General features: G+C 53.7%; 1 long non-coding RNA gene across 1 annotated transcript in view; it reads right to left on the bottom strand.

The window, feature by feature from the left end:
• LOC132817606 (uncharacterized) overlaps positions 1-17,440 on the bottom strand; it is a 62,948-nt gene extending 45,508 nt beyond the window's left edge. Inside the window, exons 1-2 of the long non-coding RNA XR_009644900.1 lie at positions 17,272-17,440; positions 2,257-2,469 (exon numbers count right to left, since the gene is read on the bottom strand). This is a non-coding gene — a long non-coding RNA (uncharacterized LOC132817606). The remainder of the gene's footprint in view (positions 1-2,256; positions 2,470-17,271) is intronic.
• Between the last annotated feature and the right edge of the window lie 6,312 nt (positions 17,441-23,752).

The following is a 23,752-nucleotide window of genomic DNA, read 5'->3' as shown; positions in this document are numbered from 1 at the left end:
TGGAGAGGGTTCCAAAGAGATTAACCTGGATGTTGTTGGGAAAGGAGGGATTGCGCTCCAAGGGGAGGCTGGGTACATTGGGATTTGTTTCACTGAAGAATATGAGATTAAGTGGTAACTTTACACAGGTTTATTTAATAATGAGGGGTACAGATAGGCTGATGGGCTGATGTCTTTTCTCTAGAGTTGGGGATTCAAAACTGAGGGATATTTAAGGCCTGATGAAAAAGATTGACAAAAGTCATGAGAGGTAATTATATTAGACAGAAGCTGGCTTGTTTGCGGAATGAACTTCCAGAAGAACTGGCGAAATCAGGGACAGTAATGTCGTTTAAAGGACATTTAGATCAGTACATGGATAAGACATCAGTTTGGATGGTGCTCTGAGCAGCTGCCCTCTCCCACCCCCTCTCTGAATGATTTCCTGTTGGTTTTCACCCTGTGCCAATGGCGGTGCAGTGGCGTGGGGAGGCCAGCTGAGGGTGGCATTGCATCACTTTCAGCACCACAGAGACTGCCAGACCTGCCCCACACAGAGACACACAGATACACACACAGCAATTGTTAGGACACAACATTGAGCTCATCTGGTAATTTAAACTAAACATAAATAAATGCTCAACTTGCCTTGTAAACTGTTAAAATATGAGTGACAGAGGACTCCCAAATTCCACTGTTTAAACAAAAACATCAACTTATTTTTTCACTCTGAAAGTGAACATTGTACATCAACTATTCACAACTCAGAGCCCATTTATCTTAACTGCTTATTACCCGCCTCCAACTCTACAGACATCTCAACCGACATTTATGAAAATTACACAAACGTAATTTCAAAACCAAACAGCAGCTGTTGTTTCATCTGGCCTCACACCAATATCCCTTTTTCCCACCTTTCCTGGGAAGACTGGCTCATGTTACCGGATGCTATCGAAGTGTCTACATTTCAGCAGTCCGAAACCTGAGAACACATCCTTCCATGACACTGTCTCTCAGTCTCCCCCTCTCTGTCTATACCCCAAACCCCTCCCATGTGTTGACATTTAAACTGATTCCCCCGCCATCTCTCTCTGGCAGTGATGTTCACACCCACAGCACTCCTTGTCAGGGCACAATGGAGATATGGAGCTGTAAATGGGTGGGAGCTGAACATCGTATCATTTCCAGCATGGGCTGCAAGTTTCCCCACACTGGGCAGGGATCTAACACAGTGTTACTGAGCAATGAACTGGGGTGGGGTACACAGCCCTACATGTTGGGAGGGTAACTGCTCCTGGGTTACAGATCAATGCACTGGGGTGGGGTACACAGTCCTACATGCTGGGAGGGTAACTGCTCCTGGGTTACAGATCAATGCACTGGGGTGGGGTACACAGTCCTACATGCTGGGAGGGTAACTGCTCCTGGGTTACAGATTAATTCACGGGTGATCACTGCACAGGTCTCTGTGCTGGTCAGACTGTCTGGTTGAGGTTTATGGATAATACAATGATGTGGTCAGTGCAGCTCCCGGCACTGGACAGATCTGTAGCCTGTGCACACTTCATGATGTTGGTGGGGTGGATGGGGGAAATGTGATGGACAGGTCACAGAGCTTCCAGGAACAATCTGTCCCCAACATTCTATAACTGACATTCCCCGGAACGTTTTGTCCCCGACGTTGTTTGTTTGTGAACGGCCGGATGTCAGTGAATTGAACAAACGATAAGATCCCGAGGGAAGAGATCCCGTTCCAGGGAGAAGGAGACACTGTTCCAAAGGCCCCTCAGGCAGTTAAAGGGGTGAATATGTTTTCCCTGGGTTTACATTTCTTCACGAATTCACAAACTGTTTGTCCTCAGGAAACTGGGAGAGAATCCTTCAGGATAGCAACGTTTCCACCCTCCGTATTTGGAACTGGGAAGGAGTGGCCTGTGCCTGCTCTCGAGTGATTGAGTGCGTGGGAATGTTCTAGAAACTATCTGTCCTTATGGATGTGTCTCTGTGTGTTTGGGGAGGAAGGGTTTCTTGTGGTTTATATCACATTTTTGTCAGTAATTCCGACCTTCCCATTTGTTATTCCAGTTCCAATTATTTTAATAAATCCCTGAATACAGGGACACATTTGAAAATTTCACTGGGTCCCCGATCAAACGGGTCCCTTTGCCTCCAGGCTGATGGATAATGGGTTTGTTTTCCTTCCTCACAGTTAACGTAGTGACCATCTACGTCCTGCTTTATAAAGATTGTGGATTGTCTCCATGTGTCAGACGTTACCTGGGGGCCATGGCAGCGGCGGATCTCCTGGTCATTATCCTCGACCTGATCCTGAGACACATTCCCATTGTTTATTCGGAACAGTTTTATTTCCTGTACTCCGTCCCCGTGTGTAATATCCACGCCGTCCTGCTTTATGCAGCCACTGACTGCTCTGTCTGGTTCACCGTCACTTTCACCTTTGATCGGTTTGTGGCCATTTGTTGCCAGAAGCTGAAAAGTAAATATTGCAGTGAGAAAACGGCGGCTGTGGTTTTGGGAGCAGTGACTGTGCTGAGCTGTTTAAAGAACATTTTCTGGTATTTTCTTCTCACGGCGTCGTATTTGCTGGGGAACATCCCTTGGTTTTGTGAGGTAACAGACGCTGTTCGAGTCTCCAGTGTCTGGGTCACAATCGAGTTCCTCCACCACATTCTAACCCCGTGTGTCCCATTTCTCCTGATTCTGCTGCTCAATGTTCTCACCGTCAGACACATTTTAGTGACCAGCAGAGCCCGCAGGAGACTCCGCACTCACACCAATGGGGACGCTCAGTCTGACACAGAAATGAGAAAACGAAAAAAATCCATCATTTTACTGTTTGTGATCTCGGCCAATTTCATCCTCTTATGGTCAACGTTAATGCTGTATTCTATATGGTTCCGGATGTATTATACTGGGTATCAGTCTGTGTTTCTCTATCCCTTTGTACAGGAATTGGGCTTCATGCTGCAGCTCCTCAGTTGCTGCACAAACACCGCGATTTATGCCGTGACCCAGACTAAGTTCAGGCAGCAGCTGAAGAATGTGCTGAAATATCCCTTCACCCAGCTCCATCCATTCATCAAATTCCCTCATTAATCACACCAACCGGGATTTTGTCATTTCAGTTCAGTGTTTCCGCGGTGGAGCAGCATGTCGCTATGGTAACAGACAGGGGGCAGCGCTGGTTTGTCCATCCTTATCCCACAGGGGGGTTACAGGGAAACATTTCAATGTTTCTCACAACTCAGGGGCCAGTGAGAAAAGGCACCATCACACTGACTGTATATATCACTTCCATTTGTAACCAATAAAAATGTGGATTAAAGCGTGCCGAGCAGCAGAGTGACCGATGTTGTTGTGTGTCTTTGTGTTGGAGAAGCTGAGCTGGAGAGAGACAGACTCCGCCCCAAGTCCTGGTCCTCAGGGAAGGGGAGGGCACCGCGCCCTGAGCTCAGGAGCTGGGGTTACCTCCCTCTGTCCCTCCACTGCAGCCTGGTCTCCCCATTATCTCTCCCCTACTCTTTCTGCTCAATTGTCTCTCTCTCCGTCATCACCTCTCCTCTTCACACTCCCACGTTTCCCCTCGCACACACAATCCCACCAAACCCGGTTTCTCCACCTGCCCACATCTTCCCTATCCCCTCACCCTGACTCTCTCTGTCCTGCTGTCTCTGTCTCCCTCCAGCAGTTCCACCTCTACCCCATTTTCCCCTCCTCCTACCTCCCACATCTCAACACCCCCGACACGCAGCCTCACGACCAAACTAAACCCGCACCCCCCAATCTCGGGTTCAGAGGGAGAGCGAAGGACCATGGAGAATGTGTCTGAAACAGGGGGAGGGAGGGACAGGAGGGAGAGAGATTCAGTCAGAGAGAAACGGAGGAAGGTGGGGGAGAGAGAGAGAGACACTGATTGAGGGGGGTCAAGAGTGAGAGATGGTGGATGGAATGTGAAGGAGAGAGGGAAGAGAGAGAGGGGTCAAGGGAGAGATAGGGTGAGATAGGGGAGGGCGAGAGATGGGATGGAGGTAGGGGAGGGAATGTCAAGAGGGAGGGAGAGGGCGAATGAGGGGATGGGAGAGAGAGGGAGCGCGAGGGGGGAGGAAAAGGGAGGGAGAGTACGAGAGATAGGAGGGAGGGAGGGGAGGGAGAGAGAGGGGAGAGGTTGCGAGAGGGAGGATGAGACAGAGGAGCGAGGGAGTGGAGAGCAAGAGAGAGGAGCACGAGAGGGAGGGAGAGTGGGAGAGGGAGGAGAGAGAGGGGGAGGGCGAGAGTGAGGAGGATGAGAGAGGAGATGGCAAGAGAGGGGAGACCGAGAGACGAGAGGGAAGGGAGGGGAGGGTGAGATGGGGGGTAGGGCGAGAATAGGAGTAGGTTGTGATAGGGGGAGTGCGAGAGACGGGGAGGGCGAGAGAGTGCAGTGCACGAGAGGGGAGAGGAAGGTGAAGGTGAGAGGGAGGGAGATAGTGAAAGAGGGGAGGGCGAGAGAGGGAGGATAGGGAGGGTGGGCAAGAGGGAGGGCGAGGGCGAGAGGGAGGGAGAGGGCGAGATAGGGGAGTGCAAGAGAGGGGGAGAGTGAGAGAAGGGATGGTGAGAGAGGCGATGGCGAAAGAGGGGAGGAAGGGGTTGGCAAGAGAGGGGAGGGGTGAGAGAGGGGAGGGAGAGAGATTAGGGTAGGAGAGGGGAGGGAGAGAGAGAGGAGGGTGAGAGAGGGGAGGGAGGGGAGGGTGCGAGAAAGGGAGAGGGCGAGAGAGGATAGGGCGAGAGACGGGGTGGGCGAGAGAGGGGAGGGCTTGAAGGAGGGAGAGGGATTGAGAGGGAAGGGAGGGAAGGAGAGTGCGAGAGAGGAGAGGGGTGAAGGGGAGGGCGAGAGAGGGTAGGGAAGAGAGGGCGAGAGGAATGGAGAGGGCTAGAGAGGAGGGTGAGAGGGGGGAGGGAGGGGGGACGGGAGGGTGAGAGAGGGGAAGGAGATGGGGAGGCTGAGAGGGAGGGAGAGGGAGAGAGAGGGGAGGGAGGGAGAGGAGGGCGAGAGGAAGGGAGAGGGTGAGTGAGCCGATGGGAGAGAGAGGGAGCGGGAGGGAGGGGGAGAGGGAGGGGATGGCAAGATGGATGGAGGTGAGGGTGGATGGGGAGGGCGAGAGAGGGGGAGAGGAAGGGGAGGGGACCGTTAGAGAGGGGAAGGAGGGAGGGGAGGCCGAGAGGGAGGGAGAGGGCGAGACAGGGAAGGGAGGGAGGGGAGGGCAAGAGAAAGGGAGAGGGTGAGAGAGTGGATGGGAGAGAGGGGGAGCGCGAGTGAGGGGGGCAAGAGAGGGGGAGGGTGAGAGAGGGGGAGAAGGAGGGGAAGGCAAGATGAATGGAGAGTGCAAGAGAGAGGTGAGGGAGGGTGGGGAGGGCGAGAGAGAGGGAGAGGGAGTGGAGGATGAGAGAAGGGTGGACGAGAAGGGGACAAAGAGAAGGGGACAGAGAGAGGGGGACAAAGAGAGGGGTCGAGAGAGGGGAACAGAGAGAGGGGGACAAAGAGAGGGGGATGGGGGTGTACAGAGAGAGGGGGACAGAGAGAGGGGGACAGAGAGAGGGGGACAAAGAGAGGGGGACAGAGAGAGGGGGACAAAGCGTGGGGAACAGAGAGACGGGGACAGAGAGGGGGGAACAGAGGGAAGGAGAAAGAGAGAGGGGAAGAGTGAGAGCGGGACAGAGATACGGGGATAGAATGAGAGGAACAGAGAGAATGGAGGGACAGAGAGAGGTCGACAGAGAGAGGGGACAGACAGAGGGAAACAGAGAGAGGGGGACAGAGAGGTGGGACGTGTAGAGGGGGACAGAATGAGGGGGGACAGAGTGAGGGAACAGAGAGAGGGGACAGATGGAGGGGTCAGAGGGAGGGGGACAGAGAGAGGGGGACTGAGAGAAGGGGACAGAGAGAGGGCGGACAGAGAGAGGGGGACAGAGAGAAGGAGACAGAGAGAGGGGCGCAGAGTGAGGGACAGAGAGCTGCGGGACAGAGAGAGTGGGAGACAGAGACAGGGAGACAGAGAAAGGGGGATAGAGAGAGAGGGGACAGAGAGAGGGGGACAAAGAGATAGGACAGAGAGAGGGGAACAGGAAGTTTGGGAACAGAGACGGGGGGACAGAGATAGGGGTACAAAGAGAGCGGGGACAGAGAGGGGGGACAGAGATAGAGGAGGGACAGAGAGAGAGGGACAGAGAGAATGGGGACAAACAGGTGGGACAGAGGGAGGGGAGCCAGAAGACAGGGGGCCAGGGAGGGTGGACAGAGCGAGGGTGGGACAGAGAGAGGGGGGACAGAGAGGGGTGACAGAGAGAGGAGTGACAGAGAGGGGGGACAGAGAGGGGTGTAACAGAGACAGGAGGACAGACTTGGGGGACAGAGAGACGTGGGAACAGAGGGGAGGACAGAGTTTGGGTTACAGAGAGAAGGGGGACAGATGGAGGAGGACGGAGAGAGGATGGACAGAAACAGGGGGGCAAAGAGAGGGGACAGAGAGTAGGGAACTGTGAGAGGGGTACAGAGAGAGGGGAACAGAGAAAAGGAAACAGAGAAAAGGGAGCAGAGAGAAGGGGAAAGAGAAGGGGGACAAAGAGATGGGGATAGAGTGAGGGGAACAGAGAGAAGGGGCAGACAGAGGTAAACAGAGAGTGAGGTCAGAGAGACGGGGAACGTTGAGAGGGGGACAGAGAGAGGAGGGACAGAGAGAGAGGGACAGAGAGAGGTGGGGACAGACAGAGGGGGACAGAGAGAGGGGGACAGAGAGAGGGGGGACACGGAGAGGGGTGACAGAGAGAGGGGTGACAGAGAGAAGGGGACAGACAGAGGGAAACAGAGAGAGAGGGACAGAGAGAGGGGGATGTGGAGAGGGGGACAGAGAGCGGGGGACAGAGAGAGGGGGGACAGAGAGACGGGGACAGAGAGAGGGGAACAGAGAGAAGGGGATAGAGTGAGAGTAACAGAGAGAAGGGGTCAGAGAGAGGGGAGATGTGGAGAGGGGGACAGAGAGAGGGGGACAGAGAGAGGGGAGACAGAGAGGGTGGACAGAGCGAGGGTGGGACAGAGAGAGGAGGCAGAGAGAAGGGATACAGAGAGGGCGGTGACAGAGAGAGGAGGACAAACTGAGGTGAATAGAGAGACGTGGGGACAGAGGTGGGGACAGAGATGTGGGGGAAAGTGAGAGTGGGGGACAGAATGAGGGGGGACAGAGAGTGGGACAGAGAGAGGAGAACAGAGAGAGCGCGTCCAGATACGGGAATAGAGTGGGATACAGAGAGATGGGGACTGAGAGAGTGGGCACAGAGTGAGAGGGACAGAGAGAGGGGGTCAAAGAGATGGGGAAAGAGAGAGTGGGACAGAGAGAGGGTGGACAGAGAGAGAGGTGGCAGAGAGAGGGGGGACAGATAGAGGGGGACAGAGAGAGGGGGACAGAGAGAAGGGGGAGAGAGAGAGTGGGGGATAGAGAGAGTGGGGACAAAGAGATGGGACCGAGAGAAGGGTGACAGAAAGAGGGGAACAGAGAGAGGGGAGACAGATAGAGGGGGACAGAGAGAGGGGGGACAGACAGAGGGAAACAGAGACAGAGGGACAGAGAGAGGGGGATGTGGAGAGGGGGATGTGGAGAGGGGACAGAGAGCGGGGGGACAGAGAGAGGGGGGACAGAGAGAGGGGGACAGAGAGAGGGGAACAGAGAGAAGGGGATAGAGAGAAGGGGATAGAGTGAGAGTAACAGAGAGAAGGGGACAGAGAGAGTGGAGACGTGAGAGGGGGACGGGGGGGCAGAGCGAGGGGAGACAGAAGACGGGGGCAGGGAGGTTGGACAGAGCGAAGGTGGGACAGAGAGAGGAGGCAGAGAGAAGGGATACAGAGAGGGCGGTGACAGAGAGAGGAGGACAGACTGAGGGGAATAGAGAGACGTGGGAACAGAGGTGGGGACAGAGATGTCGGGGAAAGTGAGAGTGGGGGACAGAATGGGGGGACAGAGAGAAGGAGACAGAGAGAGGAGAACAGAGACAGCAGGGTGACAGAAAGAGGGTAACAGAGAGAGGGGAGACAGACAGAGGGAAACAGAGACAGAGGGACAGAGAGAGGGGGATGTGGAGAGGGGGATGTGGAGAGGGGGGCAAAGAGAGAGGTCTGAGAGAGGAGGGACCGAGAGAGGGGGGTAGAGAGGGGGGACAGATACAAAGAGAGGGGACAGAGAGAGGGGAACTGTGAGAGGAGGACAGAGATAGGGGTCAGAGGGAGGGGGACAGAGAGAGGGGGACAGAGAGAGTGTGGACAGAGAGGGGGACAGATAGAGGGGGACAGAGAGATGGGTACAGAGAAAGGTGGGCAGACAGAGGGGGACAGAGAAAGGGGGACAGTGAGAGATGTACAAAGAGATTGGGACAGAGAGAGGGGGACAGAGAGAGGGAGACAGAGAGAGGGAGAACAGAGAGAGCCGGACAGAAATACGGGGATACAGTGAGAGGAACAGAGACAAGGGGACAGAGAGAGGGAGACAGAGAAAGGGTGACAGCGAGAGGGAGACAGAGAGGGTGGGACAGAGAGAGGGACAGAGAGAGAGGCGACAGAGAGAGGGGTGACAGAGAGAGGGGGACAGAGAGAGGGGTGACAGAGAGAGGGGGAGAGAGGGAGGGGTGACAGAGAGAGAGGGGGACAGAGAGAGGGGGACAGAGAGAGAGGGGGACAGAGAGAGGATGATAGAGAGAGGGGTGACAGAGAGAGAGGGTGACAGATTGAGGGGGACAGAGAGAGGGCAACAGTAGGAAGGGGACAGTAAGAGGGGAACAGAGAGAGTGGACCCAGAAAGAGCGTGACAGAGCGAGCAGAGGCTGGAGAGGGGACACAGAGAGGGGGAACAGAGACAGGAGGTCAGAGAGACGGGGTTAAAGGGGTCAGAGAGAGGGATTCAGGGAGAGTGGGGATAGACAGAGGGGGTAGAGAGAGAGGAAGAGGAACATAGAGCGGGTACAGAGAGAGCAGGAACAGAGAGGGGTGACAGAGAGTAGGGGACAGAGGGAAGGGGAAAGAGAGAAGGTGTCAGAAAGAGGGGGACAGAGTGAGGGGGCAGAGTGAAAGCAACAGAGAAAAAGAGACATATAGAGTAGGACAGAGAAAGGGGGATCAGAGAGAGGGGTGTCAGAGAGAGAGAGGGACAGATAGAGGGGTGACAGAGAGAGAGGGACAGAGAGAGGGGGATCAGAGAGAGTGGGGACACAGAGAGGGGTGACAGAGTGAGGGGGACAGAGAGTGGGGACAGAGAGAGGGAGACAGAGAGAGAGGGACAGAGAGAGGGGATCAGAGAGAGAGGGGACAGAGAGAGGGGACAGAGAGAGGGGTGACAGAGAGAGGGTGACAGAGAGGGGTGACAGTGAGTAGGGGACAGAGGGAAGGGGACAGAGAGATGATGTCAGAAAGAGGGGGACAGAGAGAGGGGCCAGAGTGAAAGGGACAGAGAAAAAGAGACATATAGAGAGGGACGGGGGGGGGGTGAACTAAGAGAGGGGGGACAGAGAGAGGGGTGACAGAGAGAGAGGGGACAGAGAGAGGTGTCAGAGAGAGGGGGGACAGAGAGATGGTGGTCAGAGAGAGAATGGGACAGAGAAGGGGACAGAGAAAGATGGGACAGAGAAAGGGGGGAGAGAAAGAGAGGACAGACAGGGGCGAACAGAGGGAAGGGGCAGAGAGAAGGGGACAGAGAGAGGGGAACAGAGAGAGGGGGACAGGGAGAGGGCGACAGAGAGAGGGTGGATAGAGAGAGCGGGGCACAGAGAGGGGGAGATAGAGAGAGGGGGGACAGAGAGAGAGGGGACAGAGAAAGAGGGACAGAGAAAGGGGACAGAGAAAGGGGGACAGAGAGAGAGGTGGACAGAGAGAGGGGCACAAAGAGAGGAGGACAGAGAGTGGGGGACAGAGAGAGGGCAACAGAGAGAGGAGAACAGAGAGGCGGGGAGCAGAGAGAGGGGTGGCGGAGCGATGGGGCACAGAGAGATGAGGACAGAGATGGGAGACAGAGATGGGAGACAGAGAGATGGGGGACCGAGAGAGGGGTCTTAGGAGGGCAGAGAGAGGGGTTCAGGGAGAGGCAGCCTCTTTCTCTGTCCCCATTTCTCTGTCCCCCTCTCTCTGTCCCCATTTCTCTGTCCCCCTCTCTCTGTCCCCACTCTCTCTGTCCAACCCTCTCCCTTTCCCCCTCTCTCTGCCCCCTCCCATTACCCCCCTCTCTCCGTACCTCCCCTCTGATCCCAATCCGTCCCCACTCTCTCTCCGACCTCCCTCGGTCTCCCCTGTCTCTGTACCTCCCTCTATATCCCCGCGTGACACCGACTCTCTGTTTTCCAAATCTCTTAACCACTCTCTGTTCCCCCCTGTGCCCCATTCCACCATCTGTCTCCCCCATCCCCCCACACTGTCCCCCCTCTCTGACCCCCGCCTCTCCCTCTGCCCCTCTCTCTGTCACCCCTCTCTCTGTCACCCCTCCCTCTGTCACCCCTCTCTCTGTAACCCCTCTCTCTGTCCCACTGTCTGTCCCCCTGAGTCTGTCCCTCTCTCTCTGTTCCCTTCTCTCTGTTTCCGCTCTCTCTGTATGCCTCTCACTGTTCCCCCTCAGTCTCTCGCCTCTCTTTCTGTCTCCGTCTCTCCGTCCCCCCTCTCTCTGTCCCCCTCTCTCTCTGTTCACGCTCTCTCTGTCTGCCCTCTCCCTGCCACGGTCTTTGTCCCCCTTTCTCTGTCCCTCTCTCTCTGTCCCTCCCCCACTCTGTCCCCCACTCTCTGACCCCCTCAAGTGTCCCTCTCTCTCTGTCCCCCACTCTCAGTCACCCACCTCTCACTGTCCACCCTCTCGGACTCTCTCTTTTCCCCATTCTCTTTTCCCCTGTCCTCTCTGTACACAACTCTCTGTGCCCACTCTCTCTACCTCCCTCTCTCTGTACCCACTCTCCCTGAACCCCTCCCTGTGTTCCCCTCTAACTGTACCCCTCTCATTGACCCTCTCTCTTTGTCCCCCTCTCTCTATTCCCGTCTCTCTGTCCCTCTCTATATGTCCCTTTCTCTCTGTACCACCACCCGCCGCGACTCCCCACTCTCTTTACACCTCTCTCTGTCCCCCGAGACAGAGAGGTAAGACAGTGAGAAGGCGACAGAGGGGCAGGACAGAGAGAAGGGGACAAAGAGGGGGAAAGAGTGAGGGGTGACAGAGAGAGGTGGTCAGGAGAGAGGGGGGTCAGAGAGGGGGAACAGAGAGGGGGGAATGGAGCGAGGGGTGGACAGAAAGTGGTCAGGAGAGAGGGGAGACAGAGAGGGTGGACAGAGCGAGGGTGGGACAGAGAGAGGAGGCAGAGAGAAGGGATACAGAGAGGGCGGTGACAGAGAGAGGAGGACAAACTGAGGTGAATAGAGAGACGTGGGGACAGAGGTGGGGACAGAGATGTGGGGGAAAGTGAGAGTGGGGGACAGAATGAGGGGGGACAGAGAGTGGGACAGAGAGAGGAGAACAGAGAGAGCGCGTCCAGATACGGGAATAGAGTGAGGGATACAGAGAGATGGGGACTGAGAGAGTGGGCACAGAGTGAGAGGGACAGAGAGAGGGGGTCAAAGAGATGGGGAAAGAGAGAGTGGGACAGAGAGAGGGTGGACAGAGAGAGAGGTGGCAGAGAGAGGGGGGACAGAGAGAAGGGGAGAGAGAGAGTGGGGGATAGAGAGAGTGGGGACAAAGAGATGGGACCGAGAGAAGGGTGACAGAAAGAGGGGAACAGAGAGAGGGGAGACAGATAGAGGGGGACAGAGAGAGGGGGACAGACAGAGGGAAACAGAGACAGAGGGACAGAGAGAGGGGGATGTGGAGAGGGGGATGTGGAGAGGGGGACAGAGAGCGGGGGGACAGAGAGAGGGGGACAGAGAGAGGGGGACAGAGAGAGGGGAACAGAGAGAAGGGGATAGAGAGAAGGGGATAGAGTGAGAGTAACAGAGAGAAGGGGACAGAGAGAGTGGAGACGTGAGAGGGGGACGGGGGGGCAGAGCGAGGGGAGACAGAAGACGGGGGCAGGGAGGTTGGACAGAGCGAAGGTGGGACAGAGAGAGGAGGCAGAGAGAAGGGATACAGAGAGGGCGGTGACAGAGAGAGGAGGACAGACTGAGGGGAATAGAGAGACGTGGGAACAGAGGTGGGGACAGAGATGTCGGGGAAAGTGAGAGTGGGGGACAGAATGGGGGGGCAGAGAGTGGGACAGAGAGAGGAGGACAGAGAGAAGGAGACAGAGAGAGGAGAACAGAGACAGCAGGGTGACAGAAAGAGGGGAACAGAGAGAGGGAGACAGATAGAGGGTGACAGAGAGAGGGGGACAGACAGAGGGAAACAGAGACAGAGGGACAGAGAGAGGGGGATGTGGAGAGGGGGATGTGGAGAGGGGGGCAAAGAGAGAGGTCTGAGAGAGGAGGGACCGAGAGAGGGGGGTAGAGAGGGGGGACAGATACAAAGAGAGGGGACAGAGCGAGGGGAACTGTGAGAGGAGGACAGAGATAGGGGTCAGAGGGAGGGGGACAGAGAGAGGGGGACAGAGAGAGTGTGGACAGAGAGGGGGGACAGATAGAGGGGGACAGAGAGATGGGTACAGAGAAAGGTGGGCAGACAGAGGGGGACAGAGAAAGGGGGACAGTGAGAGATGTACAAAGAGATTGGGACAGAGAGAGGGGGACAGAGAGAGGGAGACAGAGAGAGGGAGAACAGAGAGAGCCGGACAGAAATACGGGGATACAGTGAGAGGAACAGAGACAAGGGGACAGAGAGAGGGATGACAGAGAAAGGGGTGACAGCGAGAGGGAGACAGAGAGGGTGGGACAGAGAGAGGGGACAGAGAGAGGGAGAGAGAGGGGGCGACAGAGAGAGGGGTGACAGAGAGAGGGGGACAGAGAGAGGGGTGACAGAGAGAGGGGGAGAGAGGGAGGGGTGACAGAGAGAGAGGGGGACAGAGAGAGGGGGACAGAGAGAGAGGGGACAGAGAGAGGGATGATAGAGAGAGGGGTGACAGAGAGAGAGGGTGACAGATTGAGGGGGACAGAGAGAGGGCAACAGTAGGAAGGGGACAGTAAGAGGGGAACAGAGAGAGTGGACCCAGAAAGAGCGTGACAGAGCGAGCAGAGGCTGGAGAGGGGACACAGAGAGGGGGAACAGAGACAGGAGGTCAGAGAGACGGGGTTAAAGGGGTCAGAGAGAGGGATTCAGGGAGAGTGGGGATAGACAGAGGGGGTAGAGAGAGAGGAAGAGGAACATAGAGCGGGTACAGAGAGAGCAGGAACAGAGAGGGGTGACAGAGAGTAGGGGACAGAGGGAAGGGGACAGAGAGAAGGTGACAGAAAGAGGGGGACAGAGTGAGGGGGCAGAGTGAAAGCAACAGAGAAAAAGAGACATATAGAGTAGGACAGAGAAAGGGGGATCAGAGAGAGGGGTGTCAGAGAGAGAGAGGGACAGATAGAGGGGTGACAGAGAGAGAGGGACGGAGAGAGGGGGATCAGAGAGAGTGGGGACACAGAGAGGGGTGACAGAGTGAGGGGGACAGAGAGTGGGGACAGAGAGAGGGAGACAGAGAGAGAGGGACAGAGAGAGGGGGATCAGAGAGAGAGGGGACAGAGAGAGGGGGACAGAGAGAGGGGTGACAGAGAGAGGGTGACAGAGAGGGGTGACAGTGAGTAGGGGACAGAGGGAAGGGGACAGAGAGATGATGTCAGAAAGAGGGGGACAGAGAGAGGGCCAGAGTGAAAGGGACAGAGAAAAAGAGACATATAGAGAGGGACGGGGGGGGGGGTGAACTAAGAGAGGGGGGACAGAGAGAGGGGTGACAGAGAGAGAGGGGACAGAGAGAGAGGTGTCAGAGAGAGGGGGGACAGAGAGATGGTGGTCAGAGAGAGAATGGGACAGAGAAGGGGACAGAGAAAGATGGGACAGAGAAAGGGGGGAGAGAAAGAGAGGACAGACAGGGGCGAACAGAGGGAAGGGGCAGAGAGAAGGGGACAGAGAGAGGGGAACAGAGAGAGGGGGACAGGGAGAGGGCGACAGAGAGAGGGTGGATAGAGAGAGCGGGGCACAGAGAGGGGGAGATAGAGAGAGGGGGACAGAGAGAGAGGGGACAGAGAAAGAGGGACAGAGAAAGGGGACAGAGAAAGGGGGACAGAGAGAGAGGTGGACAGAGAGAGGGGCACAAAGAGAGGAGGACAGAGAGTGGGGGACAGAGAGAGGGGCAACAGAGAGAGGAGAACAGAGAGGCGGGGAGCAGAGAGAGGGGTGGCGGAGCGATGGGGCACAGAGAGATGAGGACAGAGATGGGAGACAGAGATGGGAGACAGAGAGATGGGGGACCGAGAGAGGGGTCTTAGGAGGGCAGAGAGAGGGGTTCAGGGAGAGGCAGCCTCTTTCTCTGTCCCCATTTCTCTGTCCCCCTCTCTCTGTCCCCATTTCTCTGTCCCCCTCTCTCTGTCCCCACTCTCTCTGTCCAACCCTCTCCCTTTCCCCCTCTCTCTGCCCCCTCCCATTACCCCCCTCTCTCCGTACCTCCCCTCTGATCCCAATCCGTCCCCACTCTCTCTCCGACCTCCCTCGGTCTCCCCTGTCTCTGTACCTCCCTCTATATCCCCGCGTGACACCGACTCTCTGTTTTCCAAATCTCTTAACCACTCTCTGTTCCCCCCTGTGCCCCATTCCACCATCTGTCTCCCCCATCCCCCCACACTGACCCCCCTCTCTGACCCCCGCCTCTCCCTCTGCCCCTCTCTCTGTCACCCCTCTCTCTGTCACCCCTCCCTCTGTCACCCCTCTCTCTGTAACCCCTCTCTCTGTCCCACTGTCTGTCCCCCTGAGTCTGTCCCTCTCTCTCTGTTCCCTTCTCTCTGTTTCCGCTCTCTCTGTATGCCTCTCACTGTTCCCCCTCAGTCTCTCGCCTCTCTTTCTGTCTCCGTCTCTCCGTCCCCCCTCTCTCTGTCCCCCTCTCTCTCTGTTCACGCTCTCTCTGTCTGCCCTCTCCCTGCCACGGTCTTTGTCCCCCTTTCTCTGTCCCTCTCTCTCTGTCCCTCCCCCACTCTGTCCCCCACTCTCTGACCCCCTCAAGTGTCCCTCTCTCTCTGTCCCCCACTCTCAGTCACCCACCTCTCACTGTCCCCCCTCTCGGACTCTCTCTTTTCCCCATTCTCTTTTCCCCTGTCCTCTCTGTACACAACTCTCTGTGCCCACTCTCTCTACCTCCCTCTCTCTGTACCCACTCTCCCTGAACCCCTCCCTGTGTTCCCCTCTAACTGTACCCCTCTCATTGACCCTCTCTCTTTGTCCCCCTCTCTCTATTCCCGTCTCTCTGTCCCTCTCTATATGTCCCTTTCTCTCTATACCACCACCCCCCGCGACTCCCCACTCTCCTTACACCTCTCTCTGTCCCCCGAGACAGAGAGGTAAGACAGTGAGAAGGCGACAGAGGGGCAGGACAGAGAGAAGGGTACAAAGAGGGGGAAAGAGTGAGGGTGACAGAGAGAGGTGGTCAGGAGAGAGGGGAGTCAGAGAGGGGGAACAGAGAGGGGGGGAATGGAGCGAGGGGTGGACAGAAAGTGGGGGAACCGGGGGCAGAGAGACGGCGACAGCGAGGGTGGGACAGGGAGAGAGGGACAGCAAGAGAGGGTGAGAGAGTGGGGTTCAGAGAGTGGGGGACAAGGTGGGGGGACAGACCGGGGGTCAGAGAGAGGGACATGGAGAGGTGGTGACAGAGGGAGGGAGAAGAGAGAGAAGGAAAGTGAGAGGGGTGGGCAGAGAGAGGGGGACACAGAGAAGAGGACAGAGAGAGGGGGATAGAAAGAGGTTGACAGAGAGTGGGGAACAGAGAGAGGGGGACAGACAGATGGGGACACAGAGAGGGGGGCAGAGGGCGGGACAGAGAGAGAGGGCGGTCAGAGAGAGGAGGGACAGAGAGGGGCAGACAGAGAGAGGGGTACAGAGACGGGGGAACGGACAGGGTGGTCAGAGGTGGGGGACAGAGAGAGGGCGACAGGGAGAGAGGGGGACAGAGCGAGGGGTGACAGAGAGAGGGCTGACAGAGAGAGGGGGGACAGAGAGAGGGGTGACAGAGAGAGAGGGGGACAGAGAGGGGGTGACAGAGAGAGAGGGGGACAGAGAGAGGGGACAGAGATAGCGGTAACAGAGAGAGAGGGACAGAGAGAGAGGGACAGAGAGAGGGGTGACAGAGAGAGGGCGACAGTAAGAGGGGGATAGTAAGAGGGGAACAGAGAAATTGGCCCAGAAAGTGCGCGACAGAGCAAGCGGAGTCTGGAGAGGGAACACAGAGAGGGGGAACAGAGACAGGGGGTCAGAGAGACGGTGTTAAAGGGTTCAGAGAGAGGGATTCAGGGAGAGTGGGGATAGAGAGAGGGGGTAGAGAGAGGAGGAGGAACATAGAGCGGGTACAGAGAGAGCAGGGACAGAGAGGGGTGACAGAGAGTAGGGGACAGAGGGAAGGGGACAGAGAGAAGGTGTCAGAAAGAGGGGGACAGAGTGAGGGGGCAGAGTGAAATGGACAGAGAAAAAGAGACATATAGAGAGGGACAGAGAGAGGGGAATCAGAGAGAATGGGGACAGAGAGAGGGGGTCCAGACAGAGGGGGATCAGAGAGAGTGGGGACAGAAAGAGGGGGTACAGAGAGAGGGGTGATAGAGAGAGGGGGGACAGAAATTTGGTGGTCAGAGAGAGAATGGGACAGAGAAGGGGAAAGAGAAAGAGGGTGTAGAGAAAGAGAGGACAGAGAGGGGCGAACAGAGAGAGGGGGCAGAGAGTGGGTGACAGAGAGGGGGTGGATAGAGAGAGGGGGCACAAAGAGGGGGAGATAGAGAGAGGGGAGACAGCGAGAGAGGGAACAGAGAGAGGGGGACAGAGAGATTTGGGACAGAGAGAGGTGGGACAGAGAGTGGGGGACAGAGAGAGAGAGGGGACAGAGAAAGGGGACAGAGAAAGGGGGAAGAGAGAGGGAGGACAGAGAGTATAGACCAGGAGGACCCGAGAGCTGCTGTCCTGTCAGAGAGAGAGGCCTGGTGGGTCACACACCTCAGGTGGGGGGCGAGGTTGAGAAGCTGGGGCCTTCATGGTAATTTCAGACAAGCTTGAGAATTCAACACTAAAACCAATCTGTACGGATGCACTGGAGACCTGAAACATCAATACAGAGATTGCTGAAGAAGCTAAGCATGTCCGGCAGCATCTCTAAAGGGAGAGGGAGAAAGAGACAGACAGAGTTCACCTTTCAGTCCAGTGATTTCTGCGGGAAAGTTCCTTCAGAACAGACCGTTTTGAGGAAGGGTCACTTGAAATGTGAATTGTTCCTCTCTCTCCTCACCGTTGTTACTGAATATCCCCAGCCATCTGTTTGCTTGAGAATTTGATCTGAGCTGATCCAAGCGTCACTGAGTAATTCAGTCTGTGTTCAATGCCCTGAGGCTGCTTCTGCTGAAAGTTGACAAACAGGTTTAAAGCTTTATAAGGTGTTGTATTCGGAGGGCGGGCTACATGGGAGATCAGATACAGAACACAGGCACTTCACAAAGATCCTGATCATTGTAACTTTGTGATGTGAATTCAGAAGGAACAGCTCAGACCTAACATTTCAGTTAATCAGCCAAGGGGAGTGTATATGTCATGGCAAAGACTTGTTGTAAAGAATGTACAGAACTGAGCTTTCGTGACTGTATTTGTACGTAAAGTATTTTTGTGAATAAAGTCTGTTTTTGACTGTTTTTGAAATTGATATTAATTTTTTTTCGAGGAGGATCAAGCATCTTGAGCTTGTGGAGGCATTGCCCTTGTCCCTATTGTTTCTTAAATAAACACTAGACAAGTAAGATACTCCCCGGGTATACACATCAAACGGTCATCGACGGGGAGGAGATGGTGGGATTGTCAGGGGGCTCAGTGTTGCCTCACCCCACCCGGCTTCGATTCCAGCCTCAGGCGACTGTCTGTGTGGAGTTGGCACATTCTCCCCGTGTCATCCTCCGGGTACTTCAGTTCCCTCCCACTGTCCAAAGATGTGCAGGCTAGGTGGATTAGCCAGGGGAAATGATGGGATACAGGGATTGCGGGGGGAGGGGGGGGATGGGATGCTCTGCCGAGGGACAGTGTGAACCTGATAGGCCGAAGGACCTGCTTCCACATCTTAGGGAATCTATGATCAATCCAGAGACTCAAATAATGTTCTGGGCCCTGGGCTCCAATCTTGCGGGTGGCTGTGGCTCATCACAGTGAGAACAGGTTTGGGGATGGACACGGCCCAAGGGGACAACAAGTTTGTTTTCTGAGGAGTTGAGGTCATGAATGTTCTGTCGAGGGGCTTTGGGGATAAACTTACTGTGGGAATGGTTTCTAAGGTATTGAGGGAGCACTATCTGTCAGTACAGGGTGCAGATGGTCGCAAGGTACAGATACACTTCACAGAACATAGAACATAGAACAGTCCAGCACAGAACAGGCCATTCAGCCCAAGATGTTGTGCCGACCAGTGATCCTCATGTAAGGTAAACCGAATGAATGAACTTTCAAATTTCTGTGACCATATGCACATCCAGCAGCCTCTTAAATATCCCCACTGACCGGCTTCCACAACTGCAGCTGGCAACGGATTCCATGCTCTCACAACTCTCTGCGTAAGGAACCCGCCTCTGACATCCCCTCTCTCCTTTCCGCCAAACAGCATAAAACTATGACCCCTCGTGTTAACAATTTCTGCCTTGGGAAAAAGACTCTGGCTATCAACTCTATCTATGCCTCTCATTATCTTGTATACCTCAATTAGGTCCCCTCTCTTCCTTCTTTTTTCCAATGAAAAAAAGTCCGAGATCAGTCAACCTCTCTTTGTAAGATAAGCCCTTCATTCCAGGCAGCATTCTGGTAAATCTCCTCTGAACCCTCTCCAAAGCATCCACATCTTTCCAATAATAGGGCGACCAGAACTGGGCGCAGTATTCCAAGTACGGCCTGACCAAAGTTTTATAGAGCTGCAACAAGATCTCACGACTCTTAAACTCCATCCCTCTGTTAATGAAAGCCAAAACACCATATGCTTTCTTAACAACCCTAGCCACTTGAGTGGCCATTTTAAGGGATCTATGTACCTGCACTCCAAGATCCCTCTGTTCCTCCACACTGCCAAGAATCCGATCTTTAATCCTGTACTCAGCTTTCAAATTCGACCTTCCAAAATGCATCACATCGCTTTTATTCAGTTTGAACTCCATCTGCCACCTCTCAGCCCATCTCTGCATCCGGTCAATGTCCTGCTGCAGCCTACAACGGCTCTCTATACTGTCAACGATACCTCCAACCTTTGTGTCATCTGCAAACTTCCTAGCCCATCCTTCAATCTCCTCAGCCAAGTCATTAATAAAAATTACAACGAGTATAGGCCCAACAACAGAGCCCTGTGGAACACCACTCACCACTGAATTCCAGGGAGAATATTTTACTTCTACTCCCACTCGCTGTCTTCTGTCCAACAGATAATTCTGTATCCAGACAGCTAAGTCTCCCTGTATCCCATTCCTCCTGACCTTCTGAACGAGCCTACTATGGGGAACCTTATTAAATGCCTTGCTGAAGTCCAGATACACCACATCCACAGTTCGACCCTCATCAACTTGTCTAGTAACATCCTCAAAGAACTCAGTCAGATTTGTGAGACATGACCTGCCCCGCAAAAAGGCGTGCTGACTGCCTTTAATCAAGCCATGCTCTTCCACATGGTGATAAATCCTATCCCTCAAAATCCATTCTAACACCTTACAGACGACAGACGTGAGACTGACTGGTCTGTAATTGCCAGGGGTTTCCGTATTTCCTTTCTTGAAGAGAGGAATTACATTTGCCTCTCTCCAGTCTTCAGGTATGGATCCAATATGAGCGAGAATGCAAAGATCTTCGCAAGTGGCGAAGCAACCAAATTTCTCACTCCCCAGAGCAGCCGAGGACAAATCTGGTCTAGCCCTGGCGACTTGGCAATCTTCATGTTTGTCAGAATTTTCAGCACATCAGCTTCCTCAAACTCTATCTGTTCCAGCATGCTTACCTGCTCCTCAATGGTTTCATTCACTACAAGGCCCTTTTCTTTAGTAAAGACGGAAGCAGAAAATTCATTTAGGGCTTCCCTTACCTCCTCAGACTCTATACACAAGTTCCCTATGCTATCCCTGATCTGCCCTACTCTTTATTTGATCATTCTCTTACTCCTCACATACGTGTAAAATGTCTTTGTATTCTCCTTAATCCTTCCTGCCAAGCCTTTCTCGTGCCCCCTCCTGGCTATCCTCAGACTATTTTTGACCTCCTTCCTCACCGGCCTGTCATCCTCTAGAGTTGAGAAAGACCCTTGCTTCCTCCACCTTACGTAAGCTGCCTTCTTTCTTTTGACGAGAACTCCACCGCTCCCGTCATCCAAGGTTCCTTTATCTTACCCCTTCGTGCCTGTCTCAGCGGGACACATTTGTGCATCAGTCGCAACAACTGTTCCTTAAACAGTCTCCACATGTCTATAGTGCCCTTTCCAAGGAACAATTGCTCCCAGTCCATGCTTCCCAATGCACGTCTGATAGTATCATAGTTTCCTTTTCCCCAATTAAATATCCTCCCATTGTGCCTGCTTCTCTCCTTGTCCATGACTATGTAGAATGTGAGGCCCGTTGTGGTCACTATCACCAAAATGCTCTCCCATCACAAGATCTAACACCTGCCCCAGCTCATTGCTGAGCATGAAATCCCAAATGGCTTCTCCCCTCGTCGGCCTGTCAACGTACTGAGTTAGGAAACCCTCCTGATCACACCTTACAAATACAGCTTCTTCCAAACCATCTGCTCGAAGAAGGTTCCAATCAATACTGGGAAATTTAAAATCACCCATTACATCTACCTTAGTCCATTCGCACTTTTCCAAAATCTGCCGATCTATGTTTTCGTCAGTCTCCCTGCTGCTGTTTGGGGAGCCTGTAGTAAACCCCTAATGAGGTAACTGCTCACTTACTGTTCCTAATTTCCAGCTGAAAATGTGTTGCTGGTTAAAGCACAGCAGGTTAAGCAGCATCCAAAGAATAGGAAATTCTACGTTTCGGGCATAAGCCCTTCATCGGGAATCTTAATTTCCACCCATACTGACTCAGTAGGCAGACCCTCCTCGACAATGGTAACGTCTGTAGCTGTGACACCCTCTCTGATTTCCTTTCTGAATTCCCTGTATGTGATGTCCCTCAAGGGCTGACCAGCACGGTGGCTCAGTGGTGAGCACTGCTGCCTCACAGCCCCAGGGATACAGGTTCGATTCCAGCCTCGAGCGACTGTCTGTGTGGAGTTTGCACATTCTCCCCATGACTGCGTGGGTTTCCTCCGGGTGCTCCGGTTTCTTCCCACAGTCCAAAGATGTGCAGGTTAAGAGCATTATTCAGGGGTAGATGTAGGGAAACGGGTCTGGGTGGATTCATCTTCGGAGGGTCAGTGTGGACTTCTTGGGCCGAAGGGATCTATCGTTATCCCCTCCTGTATTTCACCTACATACTGCCAGGAGGTAACATCTTCCAAAAGCACAGTGTGAGGTTTCACATGTACACTGACACTGCCCAGCTCTCCCTCCCCATCATCCCTCTCCATTACTCCACTGTTACTGAGTTATCAAACTGCTTACCACACTCTCACTATTCGATTAGCTGCAATTTCCTCCAATGAAACATTTTAATGGTTAAACCCATTGCCTTCATTTCCTTCAGTTGCCATCAAGAGATGTACAGCATGGAAACAGATCCTTTGGACCAACTCCTGCATGACGTATCTAGTCACATTTGCCAGAACTTTGCCAATATCCCTCTAAACCCTTCCTATTCATACAACCTTCCACATGCCTTTTAAATGTATTTCTGTCACCCTTCACTATTTCCTCGGGCAGTTTATTCCATACACTCTACAGGAACCAGTTGTCCTTTAAGTCCCTTTGGAACGTTCCCCTTGCACTTTAAAGCTATTCTCTGTTGGTTTAGAATCCTCCAGCCCTTGGGAAAAGACCTTATCGATTGACCCTATCGCTGACCATCATGATTTTAAACACCTTTATCAGGTAACTCCTCAGCCTCCCATGTTCAAGTGAAAACAGTCCCAGCTTATTCAGGCTTTTCCCTGAAGCGCAAACCCTCCAACCCTGGCAACATCCTTGTTCATTTCTTCTGAACCCTTTCGTGTTCCATAACATCCTTCCTGTGGCATTGAGACCAGAATTGCACACAGTGTTCCAATAATAGTCAGGATAAACACTGTTTAGTTCCCTGAGCTCCCCAGTCTTTATCTACAGTAAGTTCCAAAGTGAAATATTTGTTTTGCATCTTTTAATTCCACACATCGTTGGCTTCATTGATCATTAAGGATGCTGGTTTTGTCCCTTGCTTTTCTTTTGCTCTTAATACACTTGTAGAATCTCTTTCAGTTCTCCTTAACTTTCTCTGCCAAACCTATCTCATGTTCCCTTTTTGCATTCGTGATTTCCATCCTAAGTGTATTTCTATAGCCCCGATGCTCCTGAGGGGATTCCCTTGAGTCAGCCAGTTATATCTGACATGTGCCCCCTTTTCTCTTGACCAGAGCCTCGAAACTCAGCCAGTGTTTCCTAATTCTGTCAGCATTGAGCTGCACACTAAAAGGAACATGCTGGCGCTGAATGCTACTTTTATCTCGGTTTTAAGATATTCCTCCTTGCCAGACTTCCCTTTACCTGCAAATAGCCTCTCCATATCTATTTTAAAAATTCCTGTCTAATACTATCTTGCTCCGTTGTATAACTTGAACTTGTGGACCAGGCCTGTCCTTTTCCATCGCAATTTTTCCATCGCAATGACTGGGACTTTCTGGAAAGACTTAACAAATTCCTCCCATCCAAATGCTCAACACTGCGGCAGTCCCAGTCCGGGTCTGGAAAGGTTAAAATCTCCGACTGCTACAAACCTAATATTCTAACAAATATCTGAGATCTCCTGACATATTTGCTCCTCCATCTCCCATTGCCTATCACTGTAGTACGACCGTAGCAAACTGATGACCAATTTCTATTTCTCAGTTCCACCAATATCGCTTAACTGCGCGATCCTGCATGAATACTCCCTCTAGGTACTGCTGGGATTTCCCCCCAATCAAAACCACCAGCTCTCCTCCTGTTTTGCCTCCTGTTCTATCCTTCCTGCAGCATCTGTCCCCTGGAACATTGAGCTGCTGGTCCTGTCGCTCCTTCAGCTGTGTTTCTGTAATATCTACAGCATCCCAGTCCCATGTTCCCATCCATGTTCTGGGTTCATCTGGCTTATCTGTCCGGCCCTTTGCATTGAAATAAATGTAGTTTAATTCATCAATTTTCCCTCATTGTCTGCTATGTTCTTGACTGCCTTGTCTATTTATATTGGTCTCTTGAACATCTATACCAACCTCAAATTTCTTTCTGGCCTTACGATTGTTTGGGGTCCAACACACCTGCCAGATGAGTTTAAATCCTCTCGAGCAGCTCCAGCAACTCTCCCCACCAGGATATGGGTCCCCCCTCCTGCTCTCAGTTCAGGTGTCTTCCCCCACCCTGTCTGCTTGTGCATATTCAGACATCCAGAGATTTGTCCACCAAGGTCCTGCCCTGCCCTCCCCACCACACTCTCCCCCCCCCTTCCCCTCTTCTCACCCTCCCTCCATTCCCCTCCTCTCGCCCTCCCTCCATTCCC

This window comes from Hemiscyllium ocellatum, chromosome 7, assembly GCF_020745735.1.
Source record: "Hemiscyllium ocellatum isolate sHemOce1 chromosome 7, sHemOce1.pat.X.cur, whole genome shotgun sequence".
Classification (NCBI taxonomy): Eukaryota; Metazoa; Chordata; class Chondrichthyes; order Orectolobiformes; family Hemiscylliidae; genus Hemiscyllium; species Hemiscyllium ocellatum.
The sequence above is the reverse complement of the archived record's forward strand: the minus strand, read 5'-3'. Positions and strand labels throughout refer to the sequence as shown.